The sequence below is a fragment of the Lissotriton vulgaris genome, chromosome 11 (genome assembly GCF_964263255.1).
Source record: "Lissotriton vulgaris chromosome 11, aLisVul1.2, whole genome shotgun sequence".
Taxonomy (NCBI): domain Eukaryota; kingdom Metazoa; phylum Chordata; class Amphibia; order Caudata; family Salamandridae; genus Lissotriton; species Lissotriton vulgaris.
In genome coordinates this window covers 881,365,887-881,392,484 of record NC_141699.1, presented here as the reverse complement: position 1 = coordinate 881,392,484, position 26,598 = coordinate 881,365,887, and the positions used below count along the sequence as shown (strand labels likewise).

The following is a 26,598-nucleotide window of genomic DNA, read 5'->3' as shown; positions in this document are numbered from 1 at the left end:
CAACGTATTGCTATATTAGGAAGTCAATTAAGTTACATTTTGTGCATTTTTTTATATTTAAAAATCTTTCTTCACCCTGAAATAAAAATGGTCCTGCTTGTGTCCCAGTGTTTGTTGGGCGTTACGATATGCACATCGCAGTTTATTACAGCGCACCTGTGGAAAAAATAAACAGATCAAAAGCCATCAAATCCCCCTGTGTGATCATTTACTTTTTGTATTTTAGTTTGATGTCTTTGTAGGTAACAAATTCACTGCTACATATCTCCACTTGAGTACACATGTTATCATACTGCTACGTGATTTTAAAATACACCTGTCTCCAGCCTCTTTAGCACTTGTAGACGTGGTCTTTTTATATCTGTTTCCATATTGACATGGTAATGCCACAAAGTAAATGCTTACTTCTTTAATTTAAACACTCGCTAACGCAACCGAAATTCAGTTCGCCTGTACATATTGAACACATTACCTTATTATTTGTAGATTTCTTGGTGCGTTTTACATAAGGTTTCACAAAATTAGAGTACATTGAAAAAAACTAACCTATGGGGGAAGTAGGATTCAACTAAAGTTCGCCGTAATCACTTTACTAGAAAACAATACTCTTTTTCTAGAGACCCCTCACCCAGCAGGGTTTCCCTTAGGTGGCATGCTTCATCTGTCTTTTTCAATCTAGATTCAGTCTCTTTTCTAGTAAGGTGATTACAACGAACCTTCGTTGAATCCTAGTTCCCCCATAGTTTCGTTATTTTTTCGATATACTCGAATTTTGTGAAACTATATACAGTAAGGAGGGTAAACCTAGCCTTAACCTCTACCTCCCCCGTTTTTAGGTCTCGCGCCTAGTGTTGCAGTGCGCGGCTTCATGTAGGGGCTTCTGAAAGCTGACCACACGCTTGTGCGTGTGCTTTTGTTTTCGTCGGCTGCAATTGGCTTTTGCCTGCGTCTTTTTAAAAAAGACAGCACACAATTGGTGAAAGGCGAGTGCATGTCACAGCTTCCTTTAGAAATGTAACCACTCATGGCCTATTGGTGTCTGTTACGCGCAGCAGCGGCATCTGGTTTTAATTATAAACATGTGTTTATAATTGGCGCACGTTTGATTTGCTGCCGCGCGCCCCTGCTCCTCTGTGGTGCACGCGCACCACTGGTTTCGATTCTGTTATTGTTGTTTTGGAGGCCTTGTTGCTGACCCCGCCCCCACAGGACACAAACACAGTTGCCCTAGTGATTTTTTTATGCTTTTTGATCGCTGCTGTGTTAGAAGAACCTACCCCAGGAAGCTATCAAAGCAATGTGTCTCTTCAGGCCTCTGAGACAGGACTAACAATTCTATTGCATTTAAGGGAGCCTGACAAAATGGCTGAAATCTAAACCATTTAGATTGGACCTTGGAGCTTCTCTTGTAGTTAACAGGGAGACTTTTGCGATAACCTCCTATGTCTGTAACACGCTTGGACGCTCACCATCCTGTGATTCTGGGCAAATCATTTAATGTCCCCGTCTGCGCCTGACAAAATTAATGTGTTTGTAGCGTAACTGGTGCTGATGTAAAGCGCTCTGATACCTTCGGGTCGAGTTTGTGCTATATAATACTCCTGAATCACTGTCCGTCAGTCATCGAATCAGGTTCTTAGAAAGGTTTGGGCAAGTGTCACGTCAGCAACAATAAAAGTATACAAACACTTGTACGTGCAAAGTGGGCAATTGTCCAAGATCAGCGACTTCCGAGGGGCGCCACTGTAAAAATGTTCAGAGTAGTGCTAAGAGTTGCATTGTAGCGGCAAGAATGCCAGCTGCGATGTGGGGTTTATTTCTGAGTTCTACGGCCTGACTGCACACACAAAAAGATGCCGGCCGCGCTTTTTTTTCTCTTCAGTGCTAGGAGCGTATGGGAGGGGCGAGGAACAAAGCTTCAAGGCAGCTGACTGGGTGGATTGTACAGCATCCACACTAACTGCAGGGTCTGCAGAAACTGAGCCTTGTTTTGGTTGTGTTTTACATAAGCACATCCTGCTCAGTTGATTTAAGACGTGAAAAATTAAATGTTTCTGACCAAAATTTCTCTCTTTTTAGATACTTCAGAAACCTATGTGTAATGGTTTATGTGCATAGAATGATAAAACTACAGTGTTGTGGCATTATTTATTAAACTGTAAAACTACTGATGTTGTTGGGGTGGTGTTAAACAATCATTAGCCTTCCCTAAACCCACTCCTCATGATGCACTAGTCTCATCACAATATGAAATGTGGCTTGGAAAATGGTCTTCCAAAAAAAGGCTGCAGTTCTACTGATAACAAAAAGATGACCTCATAGAGGCCATTCAAATGAGGTATTGTTTGGCAGTTCATGGAAATAACATGCTTAATTTTTGCTACTATCCAGCTGAGATACTAGATACTGTCTGGGCATATTATTTAGCCCTGCCCAGTAGGTAACCGTATAAACACAACACTAGCTTATATCTTCTGGAGATGGCAGGCCCTGTAAAGATGGGGTTTTTCTCCCACAGAGCACTGCAGATGCCTGTTGGTGCTGTTCTGATTCTGCTACCAACTCCAGTTTGCAGATTACAGATCTTCCCCTGTATTTTTATCAGGATGCTCTCATTCGAATATTCCCAAGATGATTCTGTAGATTTTTTTCGGTAGTATACTATAAGTATATAAGCGCCAGCCCTGTGAACTGATGTCAGTTGCCTTCTTTACCCACCCTTCAACATGGATCCGCTCTCAACGTTGTGGTTTTCCAACAACTCCAAATTAGTCACATACGTGTGTCTCATTATATGTATCTATGGTGCTTGGGCTCCAGTAATGACTCAGTCATGAAGTAAGTGCGCCCACATGCACCTGAAGTCATTCGTGGAGCGGGAGGCAAAGCTTTGTCACCAAGCATAAGAAGTCGTCCTGTTCAAAACAGGGGTTCTGCGCCCGTTCCAAATCACAGAACTGTTCTGGGTTGCAGTCACACAGTAGTTCCCGCCTGAATTCCCTGCACCTCTTGAAGTCTTCCAGTAAGTCGAAAATTCGTCATAAGTGGAAGAAACCCATGGGGCATTCACCCATTCCCTCCGCTCAATGGTGAGATTGAGAAGTTGCGAAGGCAACACTTGACTGGTTCAGTATCTTCTGATTACGAGCCAGTCCTGGCACCCCTGAATTTCCTGGACCTTTAGTGACCTTGGAAGAAATAGCCGCTTTCAAGAAGGCCATGCTGCAAATGTCCAGCTCTCTCTGGTGCGCCTCAAACTCCATGAAGCTGCAGGAGCTACCAGTTGGTTTTTCACTGGCAGGCTCTTTCTTGGTACAATTTGCTCCTCTTGACTTCCTTTCCCAGAAAATTTATTGAACTGTTCTAGACTTTCAGGTTCAGGTTTTAATGTCTTTATTTCGATAATAAAATCATAAAAGACAATTTTAACAAACATTTAAAACAAGTTCATTATCACTACATATTACAAGATTTTATAAAAGTAGTTGTATCTATATATAATCGACAGTATAAAATCAATCTAGAATCCACAGTTAAAAAGTTATTAAACCATTATTGAGAGGAAACAAGACATTAATTTTAACAAATCTTAAGAATATCTTCCGCATTTGCTGAAAAACACTACAGAATTTACACACTTTATTTAATCATGAGGCGATTAAGTTCCTTCTTGCTCTGATTGCCCATGCCCAACCTAGATATTTGGCCAGACATATTACAGTAAAATCATTTGTATTTGTTTTTAAAGCCCATATTGCATCCGAGGATTTTTTACATCTCGTGCGTTTAAAAATGGGTTTTAGCCATTTTAAACGGGGTTCTCTGTATTGGGGACAGGCGAACAAAAAATGGCCCTCTGTTTCCTTACACCCGGGGCAGCGACTACAAAGATTAGTGGTGTTGTTGTTCCAAGAGGAGGTGAAGGATTTAAGGGGTAATGAGCCCACCCGAAATTGGTGGAACAGTTTTCTGTCTAATGGCCTGGTGATAAGATCCCAATATGTCTCACGATCCGGATCCAATTTAAATCTTAAACGCCCCGTCAGATCTTCAGAGCTAGATGCATGTGCCAAAGAATGGCGAATTGAGGCCCAGAATAAGCTCTTAAATTCCTTTTTCGGGGGGAAATTATTAGTACCTGGCGAAACCCACAAATGCATAAGACCCATGTCACACAGGCTCGTTTTTACAGAGTGGAGCCAGGGGATTCGCTCGGAACCCCCAATTGCCTTCACTTCGGTTATCTCCTTTGCGAAGAGAGCCAACTCCTCCGTGGACCACAATCTTCTCCAGGTAGACACTACTCTAAACCTTGCCATGTCTGTTATTGGAAGGCAACCCATGTCATGGCAAAGAGGGATCAGTGGGGTTGATTGGGGAAGCCCCACCAGGTTACGAAGAAACCTACACTGAATTTTGTACAAACTCGAGAGATCCATGTAGCCCCATAACTCTGCCCCATAGAGTGTCGCAGCATTAATTTTGACATCATAAATTTGTAACGCGGGGGCAACCCTTTTGGTGATAGATTTCTTTTGCTCTCGCAGGAGGCAGCCAGTCAATTGGGCCAGTTTTAACTGCTGGGTCTCAATTTGTGGTTTCCAGGACAGGCGGCAATCCAGAGTGACCCCCAGATACGTCATCGTGTCAACTTGTTCCAGGTTAACCCCGTTAAGTTGTACACTACTACGTATAGGTTTTTTCCTGGAGAAAACCATGAATTTAGTTTTCCCCACATTTATCTGGAGGTCATTTTGGTTGCAGTATTCCTCAAAGTGATTTAGAGCCCTCTGCAGACCCCCCCCCTCGTTTTTGATAAGAGGAGGGTGTCGTCCGCAAAGATCAACATTGGGAATTTAGTCCCCGCCAGGGATGGTGCATCCGTGTTAGTAGACCCGAAGAATTTCACCACCTGATCTATGAAGAGTAAGAATAGGGTGGGTGCGAGAACGCACCCCTGACGGACTCCTCGTGACACTGGGAATGAGTCCGTAACTTGCCCTTGTGCCCCCCATCTGACCCTGGCGAAGTTATCTTCGTGTAGTCTGATAATAATTTCCACTAGTTCCCCCGGCATTCCTAGGTCCCTCAATACCTGCCATAGTTTTCCCCTCGGCACCAAATCAAAAGCTGATTTCAAATCTATGAAAGCAGCGAAGATGGTACCACCGCCCCATTCCATGTTTTTGGGATGCGGGCACCTCTCGCTATAATATTAGCTATGTTTGTCAAGTAAGGTACCCAAAGGCCTGTATTTGCTTTGAATAGGTCTGTCGGAATTTGATCCAACCCGGGTGCCTTCCCCCTCTTTGATAACCCTAATGCATACTCTGTTTCTGCTTCAGTAAAGGACAGGGTCGTGTTAGCAGGAATGGCTACCGACAACATAGGCGATCCGGACAAGGAGTCTACAGCTACTGAGCAAAATTGAGTAGAGTAATGTTTAATCCAATCTTCTGGGCATACGTGGTTAGACGGGGTACGAAACTCACCATCCTTTCCACATTTGACAATATCCCAGAATTTGGTCTGGTCATTTGATTTACTGGCGTCCAGCAGGTCAGCCCAAAAATCGTCTTCCCATTCCTTCTTTGCCACCCATTGAACTTTTTTATATCTTTTCCTAGCCTCTTTAACTGCATCAGAGTCTCTAGATTTAACTTTCTCAATTAGATAGCTATGGGCCTCTCTACATTCTCTATTGTACCATTTTGCTCTAGGTGGATTCAGGTGCCCAGTGTTAGGCTTACACGGCTTTGATAAAATAATTTTAAGTTCAGAGAAACATTTGTCATGTAAGCCCATCATCTTATGTAGTTCACCCTGGCCCCGCTCGACAGCAACAGCCCTCATATTATTTAAAGCATTTGTCACCACATTTTCAATATTGGCCTGTATCGTTACATCATTTGAAATTAATGACCACTTCACTCTCCTCCTATCGTTTGATATGGTTACAATCCCTTGCCCCCTCGGATCAGGTTCCCCTAATCTCTGATCGCACATTTTAAGTTTCAGGGACAGGGGGTTATGGTCACTTTCTGGGCGTACTATGATTTCCATATCATCAATTACACTCCAATATTCCATTTTTATAAAGATGTAATCAATTCGACTTTTCCTCACACCATTGTCAAAAGTAGGGTTGGCTCCAAAATCTGATTTGGTGCGACCATTCACAGCCCTTAAACCCCATGTAAGGCAAAAGGCTGTCCAGTTCAGAGCGGCCTCCGTTGCTTTGACTAGAGTTTTATTGGAAAGTTCAGGGATTTTCCACGTGGCATCTTCTTCAAACCCCAGTTGTCCTCCGGCAAATACAATGGCTCAATCGTACAGTTGATATCCCCTGCTAGCATGATTAGTGAGGCTTTGTTCCAGCCCGTTAATAGTGTGTCTAAGGCACCTATCAACTTGGGGCATCTGCCGCCAGGGAGGCCTCTAGAGTATATGTTGATAATAAGCATATCCTGCCCCCCTGCTTTGCTCAACCTTATGGCCAGTATATCAGGGTTATCTACATACAATTCAGCAGCCGAAAAACACCAGGCCTGCTTTACCCATGTGGTTAATCCCCCGGACGCCCGCCCCTTTGTACCTTTTATTGCCGGTTTAGAAAAGATTATATATCCAGCCATGTAGAACGGAGCTGTAGCCCACGTTTCCTGCAGAAGTACAACCTCGTAATTGCCTATAAACCCCGACCAATCCTCAGATCCCAGGCGTGACTTGACTCCAGCAACATTCCAAGACACCATGTGTGAAGTTAGTGGGTCTATCTCTGCATGGATGTTGCTGACAGAGAGAGTGGATTGGGGACTCAGTGGGCAGGTGTCTGTTGGTACAATTTCTTCTGAGTTAGAAGAGGTTGCATTGATCCCCACAGGCCCCCTCTGCGTCCTGAGATTATGTGGCGTGAACAATCGCTCCTTTGCTAGTTTTGAGGTCGGGGTAAATGGGGTATACACGCCTTCGACTTCCACTGATATTAGGTTAGATAACTGGGTCGGTGCACATAGTCAGTCAACCCATTCTAAGTCTGACAGTGCTTCAAAATGGTTATAGAGGGGAGGGTAATATTGGGGGTAGTGTATTGCAGGCTCTCGAGGTCTTCCCCCTTTAAGTTTCCATGGGTTGTGGCCCATATAATTAGTTTGGTGTGTATGGGGGTAGAAGTAGCCAAGGTGTAGGGTCTGGACATCACCCATGCGGGCGAATCTGGCTTTCCTTTGGATGCTATCCACTACCCAAGGGTCTCTGAATGAAACTAAAATACAGTCCCCTTCTAGGTCTTTTTCACCCTTTCCTACCCATTCTACTCTCCTTACATAGAGGATTTCGGTAGGGGACGACGGGGAAAGAGGGCGATATTTATTCAACCAAAATGTGACCTTGTTCCGCAATTCCCTTTGGGATTCTTTAATACCCTCTCTGAGGGGGGCCACTCCTGTTAATACAATGGTGTATTGTGATGCTTCTGGAGGTAGGTTAACCCTCGGTGGAATTCGTGTAGTTCTATTATCTGTCCTCTTGTTCCTATCTGGGTGTGGGGTTTTGTTGTCCCTACCCAATGCAGGTGTATGTGCTGGGGTATTATTTAGTTGATTTGATACACCATTCGCTTGTTGTTTTTTCCCCTGAGCGATGTTGGCTGCCAATGGAAGTTTGGCCTTAGGTGTTCCTTTAATAGGGACTCTACTAGCAGATGGTGTTTTTGCCCCAGTTTGAGATTTCTTATTTGGGTTAATAGTTGATGCCACTGCGGGAATAGTTGTAGTTGTCCCCGTGTTTAAGATTGTTCCCCCTGTTGGATTTGGGCCCCTCGGCTTTGTACCGGTAGATGTTAAATTTTGTAGGAGGTCCATATTAATATTAATAGCTGCTTCTAAAACATCTATTTTGGCGGACATTATCCTGGTACTCTCTAATACCGGGAGCAATAGGGTTTTAACCATTGCTTCCATTTTTGCCAACAAGACGTCATCGCTACTGAGACAGGTTGGACAGGGGTTAGAAGACCCAGAATGGGCCAAAGATGGGCAGTACACTATTGGGGGTACTTGTATGGTCTGAGAGTGGGAAGAGCTATTTGCAAGATCTATTTTAGGTTGTTTCTGTGTCATGACTCCCTGTGGGCTTGAAGCATGTTTTCTTTTTCGTGATATCCGATTGGTATTTACTAGTGGCGGAACAGGGGTACTGAGTGGGGTGGGGACATTTAATTGTGGGGTTCCTGGCGAACTATGCTTATCATTCTCGATAGCTAGGCTATCCACTTCTGTACTAGACAAATTATTGTCAGAGTTCAGATCTATATTTTCTTGTGACCTAGATGTTATAGCTTCGACCCCATCCGCATGGACTATTATATCGGCGTCTGATGTAGAGATACAGTTGAACGCTGCGTTGGTTAGTGGGCTTTTAGCACGAGCCAATGCACCTATTGAGGAGCGTTTCCCAGTGACTAAGTCCAGGGACAATCTGTGCTCAACCAGTTCAATTTCTTTTTCTAGTATTCCTGTGGCTCTGGTTATAAAAGCATCTAGGGGGCCGGAAACCACACCCTTAGAAGTTTGAATATGCACTAGTCGTTGTTTACCAGATCTCAGGGCCATATTTAGGAGCAGGTATTAGAGCCTCTGGGTACAGTTTTAACAAAGTATCTAGATATTAGAACCAGGACTCTAGGCCCAACCCAACCTCGTCCGACCCCGGACGGCCACAGACGGTCCCGCCCTTGTCCCGGGCTTCTCCCGGCGCCCTCCCGTGCGCTCCCGCGCAGCGGGGTTGTTACCTTAGCTTTATAGGAGAGCTAATTCCGGCGTTGGGGGCGGGGCCGGCAGGGAGAGGGGCCCAGCTGGTACCGGGCGCGCGGGGACTCCTGGTCTATGGAGTCCTCCGCTCTACCCTCGCAGCCCTGCCGGTGAAGACAAGCCCCTTAAAAGATGACAGTCGCTGTGTTTCCGCGAAGCGGGACCCGCGAAGCGGGTCCGGCGAGCAGGGGCGGCACACAGCGGTCGGGAGCAGCGTTAGCGGTAACAAAGTGCCCAGTGTTCTCCAGCGATGAAGGAAGGAATCCGATGAGGTAAGGCTCAGCTGCCTTTTCTGGTATCCCGGCGTTGGGGGCGGGGCCGGCAGGGAGAGGAGCCCAGCTGGTAACGGGCGCGCGGGGACTCCTGGTCTATGGAGTCCTCCGCTCTACCCTCGCAGCCCTGCCGGTGAAGACAAGCCCCTTAAAAGATGACCGCCGCTGTGTTTCCGCGAAGCGGGAGCCGCGAAGCGGGTCCGGCGAGCAGGGGCGGCACACAGCGGTCGGGAGCAGCGTTAGCGGTAACAAAGTGCCCAGTGTTCTCCAGCGATGAAGGAAGGAATCCGATGAGGTAAGGCTCAGCTGCCTTTTCTGGTATCCCGGCGTTGGGGGCGGGGCCGGCAGGGAGAGGAGCCCAGCTGGTAACGGGCGCGCGGGGACTCCTGGTCTATGGAGTCCTCCGCTCTACCCTCGCAGCCCTGCCGGTGAAGACAAGCCCCTTAAAAGATGACCGCCGCTGTGTTTCCGCGAAGCGGGACCTGCGAAGCGGGTCCGGCGAGCAGGGGCGGCACACAGCGGTCGGGAGCAGCGTTAGCGGTAACAAAGTGCCCAGTGTTCTCCAGCGATGAAGGAAGGAATCTAGACTTTCACTCTGGCACCAGGGTCCACACGAATTCCTATTGTGCTGGTGTCCAGGTTGCCGGTTTTGGATCCAGTCGCAACTATTTTCTTACAAAGACCTATGGCAGGCCTGTGTCATGCTACAACATAAGGTGCAACCAGTTACTGTACAGCAAGACCTTGATCACTCTCGACACCAGTACTATCAGAAGATAGAGTCCCTCTTCGAGTCTGACTCTGATGCAGTTCATGACATACTTAATGCCTCCTAGTACACTGATTATGAGGAGGCAAACAGTCTGCTTACCACCCCTGACCCCCCTGACCCCCCCACCCACACAATGTTGTACGTAGACTTGCAAAATGCCTTTGGGCTAAATCCTCACCAGGGATAAGGCTGTATTGGTGTGACAACTGGAAAAAGTGCCTCTTTCGCTGTAGTAGTGCCAAAAACAGGAAAATCCTATTCTTGCAATTGCTCACTCTGGAATCCAAATCCAATTTATTTACTGAAATTCTACAATCCGGTGCGTTTAGCAAGGCATTTACCATTTAACAAGGCTCTCACAGACACTCTAATGGATACTTATTCTGATAGAGACTTCGAGCTGCAGATTCCTCACCTTTTGAATGTTCCCCAAGCATCGGACTTGATCCAGAATCTTTTCCAGCAGTGCTTCTGCATGCCATAAGATGGCGCTTTGCAGCTCTGCACGGACGCCGTTCCGCTCTGGAAATGACGTAAGGACCACTCCCATGTACCATCAGTTTCTTTCTTTCTGCGCCACCAGACGTAGGTCAGGAGCGTTATCTAGTCTTTCAGAGACACTTTACCATGAGTTTGTTTCTCCAAATTCCCTGTGTGCACGGAGTTTTACCCCCTAAAACAACAGGTTTCAAGCCCTGTAGCAAAAAGAGGTCTGTGATAGATCCCCACCAGGTTTGCCTATGGTGTCTGGGGTGAGGCCACATCTCGAAAACTTGCAGAAACTGTGTGCCATTCAACCCGGAGGCCATCAGTGAATACAATGTGGAACTTTATCACCAAACATAAGAACACTCAGCACCGGTACCTCTCAGCGTCCCATTCAGTGTTTATAACCTGATACTGCTCCTGGAGTTGGTGGAGCCCGTCTACGTCATGCTCCAAGTCTTCAGGTAAGCACAAAAATATAATCGAAGGAGAGTCCAGCTCCTTTGCACTGCTTGCACTCCCCTAAGCAAGCACATAGGCGCCGCAAGTAGTCTCATCTCAATCATGCTCTCGAAGTTGGCTGACTTCTGAGATGATTCTGCAGATGGTTCTGGCACAACCCGAATTTCCAGGGCCTTCACCCACACTGCACTGAATTGAAGAGTTCAGCGCAGCCATGCTTCGGTTCTTCAGTTCCTTACCTACTCGTGGCATTCCTTCTGGCCCAAAGGAGCCACGGGATGCTCTCCACCTAGAATACCGCTGGTGGCTTCGCCCTCAACGCCATCTAGTTGTTTTGTGCCAATCTTGCCTTTGGCTCCTGTTCAGAAGCTGCTTCTGGCACCCACAGCTATGCCGCTTCTGGATAGGTCAAGTCAAGTCAGAGAATTTATATAGCGCACTACATACCCAGAGGGTCTCAAGGCGCTTGAGGAGGGGTGGGGAGTTACTTGTCAAATATCCACGTTTTAAGTTGCTTTCTGAATGCTAGGTGGTTCTGGGTGAGGCGAAGGTAAGTGGGAAGTGAGTTCCAGGTTTTAGCTGCCAGGTAGGAGAAGGATCTACCTCCCATGGTGGTTTTGTTGATGCGAGGTACAGTGGCAAGAGCTTGGTTGGAAGATCGAAGCTGGCGGGAGGGGGTGTAGAAGGATAGTCGTGTGTTGAGGCATTCTGGTCCGATTTCGTAGAGTGCTTTGTGTGCGTGGGTTAGGAGCCGGAAAGTGATCCTCTTATTGACGGGAAGCCAGTGGAGGTTTTTCAGGTGACCAGAGATATGTTCTTTACGCGGGATGTCTAATATGAGCCTGGCTGAGGCGTTTTGGATTCGTTGGAGTTTTTTCTGGAGTTTAGTGGTAGTACCGGCGTTGAGGGTGTTTCCATAGTCCAGTCGGCTCGTGACCAGAGCGTGGGTGACCGTTTTCCTAGTTTCGGTGGGAATCCAACGAAATGTTTTTTTGAGCATGCGAAGAACGTTGAAGCAGGATGAGGAGACGGCGTTGACTTGTCTGTTCATTGAAAGTGAGGAATCCAGGATGACGCCCAGGTTCCGTGCGTGGTCTGTCGGGAAGGGTGCTTTTCCAAGGGCTTCTGGCCACCAAGAGTCGTCCCATGCGGAGGGGGAGGTACCTAAGATGAGGACTTCTGTTTTATCTGAGTTCAGTTTCAAACGGCTGTGCTTCATCCATTCAGCTACTTCTTTCATTCCTTCGTGTAGGTTAGTTTTGGCGGTGCTAGGGTCATTGGTGAGTGATAGGATCAGTTGAGTGTCGTCGGCGTAGGAGACGATGTTGAGGTTGTGTTGGCGGGCGATGGCTTCGAGGGGGCTCATGTATACGTTGAAAAGGGTGGGGCTGAGTGAAGATCCTTGTGGTACGCCGCAGATGACTTCAGTGGCCTCTGACTTGAATGGTGGAAGGCGGACTCTCTGGGTTCTTCCTGTGAGGAACGAGGTGATCCATTCTAGTGCTTTACCTTGGATTCCGATGTTTTTGAGGCGCTGTAGAAGGGTGCTATGGCAGACTGTGTCGAAGGCTGCGGAGAGGTCGAGGAGGATGAGGGCGACTGTGTCTCCATTGTCCAGTAGAGTTCGAATGTCGTCTGTTGCTGCGATGAGGGCGGTCTCAGTGCTGTGTTTTGCTCGGAAGCCGGACTGTGAGGAGTCGAGGGATTTGTTGGCTTCGAGGAAGGCGGCGAGCTGGTTGTTGACCGCTTTCTCGATGACTTTGGCCGGGAATGGAAGGAGCGAGATGGGGCGGTAATTTTTGAGTTCGGTGGGGTCCGCTGTGGGTTTTTTCAGAAGGGCGCTGAGTTCAGCGTGTTTCCAGCTTTCCGGGAAGGTGGCGGAGTTGAAGGAGCAGTTGATGACGTCTCGGAGGTGTGGTGCTATAATGGAGTCTGCTTTGTTGAAGATGTGGTGAGGGCATGGGTCTGTGGGGGATCCTGAGTGGATGGAGTTCATCAGGCGGATGGTGTCCTCAGTGGAGATTGGGTTCCAGTCATTAAGGATGTTCGAGGGGGGAGAAGGTCCCGCAGATGGTTGGGTGGGTTGGTCTACGGGTTGGTTGTCGAAGCTGTTGTGGATGTCTGCAAATTTGTTGTGGAAGAATGAAGCTAGGGAGTCGCAGAGGGCTTGAGAGGGGGTGATGTCGTTGGAGTTGGCCGAGGGATTGGTAAATTCCTTGACGATGTTGAAAAGTTCCTTGCTGTTGTGGGCGTTATCTAGTCGGTCCTTGAAGGCGGTTTTCTTGGCCTTTCGGATCAGTTGGTGGTGTGTGCGGGTGGCGTTTTTGAAGGCGTCCTTGGTGCTGGTGGTTGGGTCTTTTTTCCAGGTCTTCTCAAGGGAGCGGCAGAGTTTCTTGGATTTCTTAAGATCGTCGTTGAACCATGAGGCCTTCTTGCTGCCAAGTTTGCTTTGTCGTTTTTTCAGTGGTGCTAGGATGTCGGCGCTGTTGGATAACCATAGGGTGAGGTTGGTGGCGGCTTGGTTGGGGTTTGAGGAGTGGGCTGGGGGGTTTTGAAGAAGCGATGAGGAGATCTGGTCGATGGTGATTTTGTTCCAGTTTCTTTGCAGAGTTGGTTGGGGGTGGTTGTTGGGTTTGGGCTTGTTGTAGGTAAAGTGAACGCAGCTGTGGTCAGTCCAAAGGAGAGCCGTGGTGTGGCTGAAGGAGACATGATTGCTGGAGGTGAAGATAGGGTCGAGAGTGTGACCTGCGATGTGGGTGGGGGAAGTGACCAGTTGTTTAAGTCTGAGGTTGGCGAGGTTGTCCAAAAGGGTGGTGGAGTTGCGGTCGTTGTTCTTTTCAAGGTGAAAATTGAGGTCTCCCAGAAGGATGTAATCTTTGGAGGGGAGCGCGTATGGAGTGATGAAGTCCGTGATGTCCTCACTAAATTGTGCGCGGGGTCCTGGTGGCCTGTAAAGGAGGGTGCCTCTGAGTGTGGTCTTGGGGTCGATGTGGATCTGGAAGTGAAGGTGTTCAGAGTTGGCGAGATTGACGTCTGAGCTGGTTGAGATGTGGATGGATTTCTTATGGACGATAGCGATTCCTCCTCCTGTGTGGCCGGTACGGTCCTTGCGTATGATCTTATAATCTTCTGGGATGGCAATGGTGATGTCTGGGGCGGAGGAGGCGTTCATCCATGTTTCTGTTAGGAAGGCGACGTCCGGAGAGATGGTGCCTAGTAGATTCCATAGGTCAATGGCGTGCCTGTGGACCGATCGGGTGTTGAGCAAGATGCATTGTAGGTGGTTGGGGTCGGGAATCTGTGGTGTGACCGTAGCGGAGTTGTTGACGGTGCCGATGAATCTGCAGGCGTAGCATGAGAAAGGTCCATGGGTGTGTCCAGGAGCGGCTTGGACGCAGTTGGGGGAGCGGCCGGGGTTAAGGGCTAGGAGGGTGGTGGCATCGTAGGAAATGCGGGAGGGCTGGGCAGTGCGAGGGCCAGGGGGTCTGGCGCTGGGCGCGGTCCAGGCGCGGACGGGCGTAGACGGGCTTACCTTTGGCGCACCTTCGGCGCGACTGGGGCGCGAACGCTGCGCGTGGACGCTGCGCGTTAGGTCATTGGTCATAAATGGATGGTGGAGGGGGCGGAGCGTGGGAGGGGCAGCAGCTGGGAGGTGGTGTCGGGAGGAGGGTCGTAACAGGGGAAAACAAAAACACAAAATGGAGGGTCAAAGGCGAGCACAGCCAGGGGCAGTAAAAGCACAGCGTGTGATGTGAAGGAGCCTAAAGCGCACAAGTCTGCATCGGATTATCGGTAATCACAGTTACAGGTCGCGCTACGAATTAAATAAATAAATTAAGCCACAGTGCAGCGCTAGTAAATCAGGCAATAGAGTGACAGTGCAGCGCTATATTTAAATAAATGGAAGCGTGAAGCGCTGGGCGAGCAGAGAGCTGCAGAGCAGGAGATCACAAACGATACCAGCGTAATTGAGATCAGGAGCGTGGAGGAGCAACCGGGCTGAAGGAGGGTCCAGGCGGTCACTGATGCTGAACTCTCTGCCCGGAAAGTGGCTTTGATTGGCCTCTCCTATGCCGGTTCGACTCCAACCGACGTCATACACTATTTCGCCTGAGGGCCCATTTCTGCACTTGAATTACCACAAGCAGGCAACATTTTCTGCATTCTCTTTTTAAATCAGACTCGGAGCACGATTATGACACAGGGGGGATACGTTTGCTCAGCTATACCAGAATCACAACTGGTAGGAGTTCTTGCCGGAGTCCAGTGGGCTAGACACAACCCCAGAGAAAGCTCTTTTCTCTGGCGTCACAGATCCTGTGCCACGAAGCCTTGCACCTCTGGAAATGGCTGGATTTCCAGGGAATTTTCCTATTGGAGAACCACCTTGAATGTCAGGGTGGGTGAGTTCCGTAGTTAGCGCCCAGCTGATGAGTGGTAGTTACATCCAGAGATGGTGCAAGGTCTCTTCCACAAATGGGGATATCCTTGGCTAGATCGAACACCAGTGCAGAGAACACGCAATGTCAGCACTTCTGCTTGTTGGAGATTCCAAGGTGTCTCTCATTCGACGACACATTTCACCTCGCGTGGAACTCTGGACTCCTGTATGTCTTTCCACCAATACCGCTGCTTACTTGACTTCTCAAGAAGATCAGAAGAGATCAGGCCCAAGTTATCTTAGTGGCTCTGGATTAGGCATGAAAGGTATGGTACTCAGAACTCCTGGGCTTGAGAATATGTCCTCCAATCTAGCTGCTTCAACGGGAGGACCTGCTGTTGCAGCAACAGGGCATGGTTCTGCACCTAGCTTTCTCAATCTCCACCTTCATGCAAGGAGATTGAGCACTGACTACTCAACACTTCTGCCGGAGGTGGTTGACATCATCTTGACAGCCAGGCATCGCTTGACAAAAACTGTATACTCCTGTTGATGGGACAAGCTTGTGGCTTGGTACGGAACTCGCCATATTGATCCTCTCCAGGCCAAGCTACATGACATTTAATTTATTTCTCTTGCCTGGCAAGTCTTTTCTTTGGGCATGAACTAACTGGTTCTGCGGACATGGACATCCTTCCTGTCAAAAATTGTGATACCATTCAATGCTAGTCGAACCATTGCCCTGCCAGCACTACGCCTCGCCCGCCACTCCTCACCCCTCTGAGGAGAAAGAGAAACTTAATTGCTTAGACCCCCTTTTACATAGATTACACACAAAAACACTAAGTAGATGATCATCTGTTTGTGGGGTTCTCTGGAGCGTAAGAAGGCAAGGCAGTGCAAATGAGAGCCGTCTCCCGCTAGATCTGCTGCGCATTGCCTAAAAAGCAGATTGCATAGGACTTAATGTTCATTCTGCCTGGGCCAAAGCTGCTACCACTGCATTGGTACAGAGTCCCTGTCCTAGTCATTTGCCGTGGATATCCCTCCTCACTTTCACAAAGCATTATTGCCTGGACAGTCAGATTAGCTGGGAGTGGCATTTTCTTCGCTTGGTCATGGAGGAGTTTCTGCTTTGAGTCCTTTTAAAGACCCACCTCCAAATAGATATTGCTTTTGTATCTATTCAAAAGGTGAGGAATCTGGGGCTAGAAATTTCTATCGGAATAACAAGTTATTTCCCTTCCGTAATGCTTTTTCTGGTAGAGACTCTATCTAGCAACAGATTACTCACCGATCCTCCACATTCTGTGATTCGACTCCATCCATTAATAAGATCCCAAGTCTAGGAATCTGCGCACACTAATTTGCTTTTGGAGCTGTGACTCTTAGGATGCGGACAGTCTCAAATCAGCTAACATCAGTGCCTCGCATATGTAGCCTCGCACATCCTTTCCAGAGCGGAGTGTTGCCAATGAGGAGCCACAGGGCACCACCTGCTGGCGTGAAGTACTGTTTAAAGCATTTCCGGATCCAGTCCGATGCCTGGGGAATATTCAAAAGTGAGGAATCTGTGGCTAGAGAAAGTCTCTGCCAGAAAGAGCATTACTGAAGGTATTTAACTTGTTTATTTAATCCATGCTTGGTCCCTCTGGTCAGTTGATCTGTGGCCAGCACATAGTGACTGACTTTTCTGACGAGATACCCATAACCTGGGAGCCTGGGGAGGCAACCCCCCTCCCCCAATTAGGCAGACAAAACCACTTTCAGGCTTTGACAAGAAAATATTTTCCTCAGATAGCTTGGCTTTGTTATTTGAATGTGGTGTGCTTTCTAGGAATGTACACCCATTCATTATCAGACATGGCCAGTGACATTTTGCCGGCCCAAACATTCCAAAACGGGCAGCACACAGTAAAAATGTTTTCTGGCCAGATACCACCAAAATACATAGTCTTAGCTATGGGCAACAGTGCATGCTTTGAAGACATATCTAGAGGCAACCAAATGGTGTTTTGGGGGGATGGCCAAGCCTTTGGACAGAAGGCTGACTGCACTCGAGCAGTTCAAAGATTGTCTTATACCAGGTTTATTTATTTATTTTTAAAGTTTTATATAGCGCGAACAAGATCTTTGCAGATATCAGAGCGCTTTACAGAAGCAGTAGGTAGGATAAACAAGACTCTTAAATCAATATGAGATTCCGTAGACAGTGAGTTGCAAAAATAGGGTATCAATCATACAAGGGTATACAGAGTAATAACAATCAAGAAACAATAATATGGAAGCAGTACAATGTCTAAACGGATAAGATTATAGCACCCCAGAGGGTGAGTAAACACAATGTTGAAAGCAAAGCATTAGTCAGTAGTGGGTGCGTTGCAGGTTATTGAGGCCGATAATGTGGGAGCCAAATACTGTCATTGTTCCAGTATCAGTAGTGTTTAGGTGTATTTAGCCATAAGGATGGCCTTCACCTCTTTCTTGAAGAGTATAGTGGACGGGATAAGCCTGGTTTCTGGCGGGAGTGCATTCCAGATCCTAGGTGCCATTCCAGAGAAGGAGCGTTTGTATGTTTTTTCCTTCCGGAATCTCCGTGGTTTCAGGAGGAGAGTGTTTGTGCTTCTGTTATTATTATTTTATTATTATTAATCGGGTTTTGTAGAGCGCAAACAACCCGGAGGCCTCGTAGCGCTGTTGGATCTTGAGCCTCCTGATATGGTCCGCTTATGAGAGAGGTAGTTGGGTGCCTTGTGGTGTACGGCCGAGTGTGTCATACAGGCAATTTTCAATTGAATTCTGGCTTCAATAGGCAGCCAGTTCAGGGCTTTTAAGTCGGGGGATATATGCGAGTGTTTTCTTGAGCCAGTGATGAGTCTCGCGGCCGCGTTCAGGGAGGCTCTTAGGGGAGCCGTTGTTGTCAGGGGGAGCCCGCTGAGAGCCACAATTCCGTAGTCTATGCGAGGAATGACTAAGGCTTGTACCACAGTTTGGAAGTCCTTGGGTGGTAGGAAGGGTTTGAGTTTTCTCAACGTGTTGATTTGGAAGTTGGCTCCTTTAGTTGCTATGCTAATATGCTGCTGCATGTCGAGATTGCAGTCCAGTGTGATGCCAAGGGATTTCGCTGAGTCCACGATGGTGGGTTGTACATTGAGTGCGGTTAGATGATTGAGCCAGGTTTGGGTGATGGCCTTTTTCGCAGGAGGAGAGATCAGAAGGAACTCAGTTTTCAGAGCATTTAGTTTGAGGTGATTGTCGGCCAGCCAAGCTTGGGTGTTTCTTAGTGTGGCATTCAACAGTTTGATGTCTTCAGGGGATTGAAGCTTGAGGTAGAGCTGAGTGTCATCGGCGTACATATGGAAATGTACCTTAGAAGATTGAAGCAAGGTGGTGAGTGGTTCCATGACGAGGTTGAACAATGTGGGGGATAGGGAGGAACCTTGCGGGACGCCCAGTGTTACTGGCACAGGCGAGGACAGTGCATTGTTGATCTTGAACCTCTGAGAACGGTTGTGCAGAAAGGACGTGAACCATTTGAGAACCGTCCCGGATATGCCCATTCTGGTATTTTGGAGCTCCAGTAGATTCTCGTGTTTGACCGTATTAAATGCTGAAGAAAGGTCAAGAAGGATGAGGAGGCAGGACTCATTGTGATCAAGGATTTGGAGGGCATCATCTATTATGTGTGTCATGGCCGTTTCCGTGCTATGCTTTGCTCTGAATCCGGATTGGTGAGAGTTGAGGAGGTCAAACTGCTCAATGTGTTTTGTCAGTTGGAGTTGCACGCATTTTTCTAACAGTTTTGCTAGAGTGGTGATATTGGTGATAGGACGATAGTTGTTTAGGTCGGCCGGGTCAGCTGTGGGTTTCTTGAGTATAGGCGTGACTTGCCCAATCTTGAGGGAGTCTGGGATGAGCCCTTGTTGCAGGGAACAGTTGATGATTTTAGTACAGAGTGGGAGGAACAGGGGGGTGAGGACTTTAACAGCATTGGCAGGTAGGGGGTCTGTGTGATGATTGGCGGGTTTCAAGGTGACCAGCAGCTTGTGAATTGATTCTTCGGAATAGGTGTCGAAGGATGTCCATGAAGCGTTGTTTTTAGCATGAGTGTTAGTTATGCATATGGAGCCGGCGAATCGACGTGCATCCTTGATGAGATCGCTTCTTATAGTGTCGTTCTTTTGCTTGAAGAAAGCAGAGAAGTCTTCGCAACTTGGGATAGCCATTGTTAAGTTGTTGAGTTGTGGAGGTTGCATTTTGGTTTGGGTTTTGACTAACTCGAACAGTTTTTTTGGTCGGTTTTTAGCTTGATCCAGCTGTTGGCTAAAGAATATTGTTTTAGAGCGTTTGATTTTTCTGAAGTAAGCGTTTCTCTTACTCTTAAGCGTTCTGAGGTTCAGTGCTGAGGGGTCCGATCTCCACGCGCGCTCAGCTAAGCGCATCACACGTCTGTCTTCATTGAGTCTGCCATCGTACCATGGGTTCTAGTTCTTGGTGGAGACTCTCTTCAATTGCAAGGGTGCGGCTTCATTGATTATTGTAGACATGGAGTCTAGGTAGAGGTTGGTCAATGAATGCACATCAGAGACGTCCGTCGGGGGAAGAAGGAGACTGCCTGTGTGGGTAGGCAAGGACTTTGGGTTAAGGTTCTTCAGGTCCCTCTTCCAAATCTTGGTTTTGGCAGGTTGCGCCAGGTTAAGTTTGACTTTTTCGTTGATGAAGAAGGTGATGATGTGGTGGTCTGACCAGTCACATGGTTCGATTGCGACTAGTTGGGTAGAGTCTTCTTTGGCGATGATAAGGTCAATGATAGAGCCTTTTTCATGTGTCGGACCGTTGCAGATTTGGGTGAGGTCAAGCGCGTCGAGGAACGTCTTAAGGCTCTTCACCACAGTGTCTTTCTGGTCATTCCAGTGGAGGTTGAAGTCTCCCAGGTAAATTTGATTGAGCTGTCGACCGGCGTTGGTGGATATCGTGTCCATTAGTTGTTGGGAGAAGATGAAGTTGTCACCGGGCGGGTGGTAAATAACATGAAGGGAGCACACAGGTTTGCCCTCACTAGTAATCTCAAGGCAGATGAGTTCGCAGGAGGAGAGGGAGGGGGAGGGGCCTTCAGTGACAACTAGGTTGCTCCTGTAGATGCATGCGATTCCCCCGCCCGTCTTGCCATTCCTGTCGAGTCTAATAATGCGATAGTTGGGGGGGACTAGTATGTCCATTATAGGTGTGAATGTTTCAGTTAACCACCTTGCGGTTATTGTTCCCAGCTAGACAATTCCACTAGCAGTGGAGGAAGTTCAGGGACCTTGCTTACCAGCAATGTTAACCTTCCCAGCAGGAGCAACTTCAGACCTATGCCCTTTTGGGGCAGAGGGCATGGCGGAGGCTGAAGTTGTTCACTCCAGGAGGAACAGCAATCCTCCTGCTCTTCCTCCTCTGCTGAAGCAGCCAGCAAGCCATGTTGACTTGCCCTATTGGGCCCTTGGTTAGTCAGTGAGAGGCAATGATTGTTTCCCCAGCTAGAAATCCAACACGCCAGACCAACCAGGTTTACAAATTGTCCAAAGGGATAGCTTCTGCCTTTCATTTGTCCCTTCTTACTCCGCCCAATACCAGAGCAATTTTCTGCAGACACCACTTCTATCTTGATTCTAGAAGTCAATCTCCTTTTTGCCAAAGGTGACATTGAGCCATTAAATGCTTTTACATGAGGACAATTTCAACATGCTCACGTTGACTCCGATCCTCTGTGCTCTGGATCATGGGGAGTTGATGGTGTCCTTGGACTTGCAAAACACATGTTACTTGTCTGACCTTCAGTCCAACAGGCACCACTACGGTTCACAGTGGTATTGGAACACTTCCAATTTGTATGCTGCTTTCCCTGGACCCCTTCGGATCCATTCTGATGTCTGGGAATATTTTAAAGGCAACTATTGTAAAATGATTCTGCAATTATCGACCAATAAGAAGACATAAGCCAAAATATATTTGCATGTGTCATATTAATCTGATCAGATTGTGTGAAGCGGCACCTCTACCTACAATTACACGTTAGACCTGTCTGTTAATATTGTGTGTTTGCACAATAGGAGCTGTGTTTCATGCTCTGTGTGGGTGGCAATTTTTAACAGAATTTAAACTGGGATTTTAATACTGTGACTTTTAAACATAATTTATGCTGCTAGTTTTACCTTTGTACTGAAAGAGCTGTTTAATTCTCCGGTGGCCTGGGCTTAACGAACAGCAGAACCTTAGGTCAGCGCTCTAGATTTCCAATGCTAACACGCTCCCCTAGCCTTCAAAAGCAGCCGATGACGCGATTATCAACCAATAAGAAGACATAAGCCAAAATATATTTGCATGTGTCATATTAATCTGATCAGATTGTGTGAAGCGGCGCCTCTACCTACAATTAAACGTTAGACCTGTCTGTTAATATTGTGTGTTTGCACAATAGGAGCTGCGTTTAATGCTCTGTGTGGGTGGCAATTTTTAACTGAATTTAAACTGGGATTGTAATACTGTGACTTTTAAACATAATTTTATACTGCTAATTTTACCTTGCACTGAAGAAGCTGTGTTTAATACTCCGGTGGCCTGGGCTTGACGAACAGCAGAACCTTAGGTCAGCGCTCTAGATTTCCAACGCTAACGCGCTCCCCTAGCCTTCAAAAGCAGCCGGGCGCCGCCTAAGGCAAGCCAGTCTGCGCCCGACCGGGCCCAGGGGCGACAACCCCTGTCGGTTTTACCAGCAAAGTCAAGGTTTATACCAAAGACCAACTCACCTCCTTCAGAGGAATGCCAAAAAGTAAGTGCCTTAACACAATGCCCCCAAACACTCTCAATAGGCACGTCACACCTGTGGATTTAAATGTCGCCTGTCGCTCGAAACACCTTTAGTCCACCCAACTACAGAAGCTGTTAAAATGTTTTTAGTAAACTGCTGCTCATTATCTAAACATTCATTGGAAATCTACCTCCTACTTGAAGAGGAAAGCCCGGATGTGCTTTTTTTTTTACAGAAACCTGGTTGAATAAGGAGGCTGACCCCATGATTGTCCAAGCACTCCCCTCCTGGCTACGCAATACTGAGATTGGATCGAGTCACAGGTAGAGGAGGTGGATTACCCATCATTTATAAAAATTAATTTACCTGTCACTCTACTAACAATTCTCTACCATATTGCTAAAGTATTTTACCTTAAGTATCTCTCACACCAGGACCTTCTTGGGGATTTTATTATACCGACCTCCAGGTGCCCTAGGCAATTTTTGCAAAGATCTCCCCGATACTGTAGCTAATTTAGCCAGCTTCCTCCCCAACCTAACCCACTTAGGGAACTTTAATCTCCACTTCGATGACACTTTATCCTCACCTAGAGTGGAATTTACCCAACTAGTCAATGGCCCCACTCATTCTAAAGGCCATCTACTGGACCCTACTTTTTCAAAGAGTTCTGATCTCCTCGTTAAAGACCCTATCTCAGAACCTTGGACTGGTCATATTTGAATACCGTTTTCCAGGATAATACAGGATGGAGGCATTCTGACCAAAAAAAACAGCAAGTTGGTCAAAACTGCCCATAAAACCCTGGGTGACAATCTTGGAAGATTTTGTTCCCAATTTGGAAACTGATCCAGTCACAGCGAATGAAAACGTAGTGAATTGGCTTGAGTCATCACTTGACAAGATTTTACCATAAAATTGACTCATAACAAACCCGAATCTAATCAAAATGCCTGGTATACGCCCAAACCTAGGGAGCTTAGACAATCCAGCAAAAAGCTGGAAAGAATGTGGAGGAAACATCCCTCTGCAGTCAATAAAAACAAGTATTGAGAGGCTATAAAGATTTACAAAATTGAAATAAAGGCCGCCAAAGTGCTCTATTATGATGAAAAAATCACGTTGTCGACAAACCAGCCATATGACATTTTCTGCATTGTAAAATCTCTCCTTATCCCCCCCGCGCCTCTCTTCACCTTTGCAAACGCCTCCAACTGGTGTAATGATATGGCAGAATTCTTTTTTAATAAAATACAAATGATCTAAAACTCTTTCCCCCAAGTGATGGCTCCACAGACATCACTGGCACTTGACGAGACAGTCCAAGATGGAGACCAGCTGCTGGAGATCATTCATCCTTTAAACCTGTCCTCCCTCCAAGGACTTCTCAGCCAACTTAAGTCTGGAGCACCATCAGACTTTGCTGCCCCAAATATTTTAAGTCTAATCACTGATACGGTATCCCAGGTTGTTCTTAATGTGATAATCGCTTACCCCAGTATTGGAACTTTCATAGATTCCCATGCTTTGTATCATTCCCTGTCGTCGGAATGGGAGTCTCGGTAACAAAAATACCATAGCTGTAGGTACAAAAGACAAAGGAAAAAGGCCTAGGCCTCATTCCCTTTTGTAGCATATCACCCTCTTTGTGTAAAAGAGACCAAACTTTGGCATCAGCCAATCAGAAGTGCCTCACCCCTTAGAACTTTCCTGAAGGAACCTCAGAGCCTCAGATTTTCTACCGCACGAGTCTCCTGTGAGCTCTGCTCAACTGCTACTTTTCTAAGGAATTACTGTGGATATTTTCGTCAGAATCTTTTAGATTCTCTTCAGGATTACTGACTACCTTCCAGGATTAGCGAAATGGATTAGAAAAAGGCCCTTTTCAAGCCTTGTTCCACCTGTGGTAAGAAAAGGCTTTTTGTGGAGCATAGGCACAAAGACTGCATCTATTGCCTCTATCCTGACCACCAGGCTGCTGACTGCAAGATCTGTCGCACCTTCTCAACCAAGACCCTCCGGGACAGTGCGAGTAGACTCTTGACATGGCTCCAGAAGCTGAAGTCCAGGAAGGATACTGTCTCTAGTGACAGTGAGGATGCAGCGTCGATGTCTTCATCAAGAAGGTCAGTGAAGAGGGGTAGGGGTTCTCCTTCCCCTTCTGTGGAAAGACCTTCTAAGGCCTCTAAAAAGACCCCCAGTGAGTCTGAGAGCCTAGGTCCCAGCAAATCTTCTCACAGAAGTGAAAAGGAGAAAGTAGGACCTGTTACGCCTTCAAAAGGTGAGAAGACTGCCTCAGCCTTCAAAAAACCTTCTTCTCAATCTTCTGAGAGGAGCTATAAGTCCTCGAAGACGTCGACAGCAGGTACGTCAGCGTCGACGGAGAAGGCGCCGATGACTAAGATGACGTCGACAACGAAGATTTCGTCGACCACGAAGACTCTGCCGACAAAGGCACCGTCGACGAAGGTTACAGTGTCACCGACGACGATGGTGATGACGTCGACGGTGGTGTCTACGATGACGTAGACGGCAGTCTCGTCGACGAGGGCATTGACGACTCTGACGATGACGGCTGGTGTGCCCACAGTTTACTCGTCGACTACTTCGACCCTGATCTCGTCGACGCAGGTACAGCCGTCGACGACGGAACCGTCGACGATATTATCCTCTGAGAAAAGGATTACCATTTCTGTGACGAGAATCACGCCGGAGATGACTTCTCAGAGGAGTGTTTCCCCCCCCCCCTTCCACCAACTATGATTTTTCAAGAAGGGGAGTCAGAGGATGAGGACCAGGACGCTTACAGTTATGCCAATAGTCCCTCCCAACTTCTGGTCAAGTGCCAGGAGACGGACTCTGAGGGTGAAAACGTCCAGGAGGAGAGTGGTCATCATCAAACGGCCCAGTCGCAACATCATTCGGGCCAAGATATGGAGACGGTGCCATCTTCTTTTCTCCAAGATTTGCATAACATGCTGCAAGACTATAAATCTAGGGCGAATAGGCCACTTCATGTCCTGGCAGCATTTTTGCCCTCACCAGTGACGCCATCTTTACAGGCTCAAGTTTCACCTCAGCCTCAGACATCCTTCCAACAAGATTCCTCCGGGCTGCAAGAGGTCCATGATGATTCCTCGGATGGGGACCAGCAGTCGGATCATGACTCTTTTCCGAATACTGAATATGACTAATATATCATTGCGAATCCTGCTTCACCAGTCCCAGATCCGGCGGATTCCCCGCCAGCGGACATCAAGGGTTTTCATCAGTTGATGGAGAGAGCGGCGGGCAGATTCAAATTGGCCATGCCTAAGGTTACTACTGATTGTTTTAAATACGATTTCAAAGAGCCTTTTAGGAAATCGACAAGGTCCATCCCTATTGTGGCTCATTTGTGGAAGGAGTGCCTTAAGGCCATGAGGAACCCGGCGACGGTGGTCCGTGTGCCACAGCGTCTGGACAAGAAGTACAAGGCACCCAATGAGGGTCCCGCAGCCTTGACGGGTCATCCAAGACCAGATTCCGTTATCTCGCAGGCAGCGCAGAGAAAATCCTGTAACCCCTCTGCTCCCTTAACAGCTCCACCGGACAAAGAAGGGCGGAGATTGGACAATGCAGGGAAGAGGTTCTCTTCCATGGCGAGTTTACTAGTACGGGCCGCTAATGCCCTGGCGATCTTGGGGAGATATGACCGCCAGCTTTGGTGCGATATCGCCCCGTACATTGACCAGCTGCCTCCAGAGTCTACATCTGAAGATCCTGTAGGAGGGAGAAGCGACTTCAATGGAAATCATTGACTGTGCAATGGATATTGCAACCACAGCGTTTCGATCCCTGGCTGGGGCGGCAGTCCTCTACCGCCAAGGATGGCTCAAAGCGACTTGGTTCTGGCCTGAGATCCAGAACAAGGTCCTTGATCTTTCTTTTGATAGTGAGGCATTGTTTAGGAAACTCATCGATGATACCCTTCAAGAAATAAAGAAGGATACGGAGACTGCCAGGTCTTTAGGGACCCTTCAATACTGCAAGTCTCCCTTTAAAGGAGCCAGAGGCAGAGGTGGTACCTATAGAGGGTCCTTCACACAACAGCGCTACTCCTCCACAGGCTCAGGTTCCCAGCAATACCGGCAACCCTATCAACAGCACCAGGGCCAGTCGACAAACTACTCCAGGCCTTACAACAAGGGAAAACAGGCTGGACGAGGACGGGACTCGTCCAAGCGCCAATAGCGGCCTCCTGGCTCTTCCTACTGGACCCTACTTCAAGAAATCATCAGTTGGAGGCAGGGTCACCAAATACCTTCAAAACTGGTGCAAAATAACAATGGACCGTTGGGTGCTCAACATCATTCGGAAAGGGCATACTTTGGAATTCACGCAAGTCCCTCCACCCAAGCCCCGGGCAGCCATTCCGTCGAAACACCAGCGTCTCCTGCGGCTCGAAGTCCAACAGATGCTCCGGAAGGGAGCGATAGAGCTGGTTCCCTCAAACCAAAGGGGACAAGGATTTTATTCCTGGTTCTTCCTGGTGAGGAAAACGCTAGAAAAATGGCGCCCCATTTTAGACCTCAGGGAGCTAAACACCTATCTCATCTCCCTATCTTTCCGGACGGTCTCTCTCC

At 47.7% G+C, this 26,598-nt stretch overlaps 1 protein-coding gene across 2 annotated transcripts in view; it reads left to right on the top strand.

The window, feature by feature from the left end:
• The window catches only part of WDR33 (WD repeat domain 33), a 1,115,698-nt gene that overhangs the window by 754,840 nt on the left and 334,260 nt on the right, over positions 1-26,598 (top strand). The window lies entirely within an intron of this gene.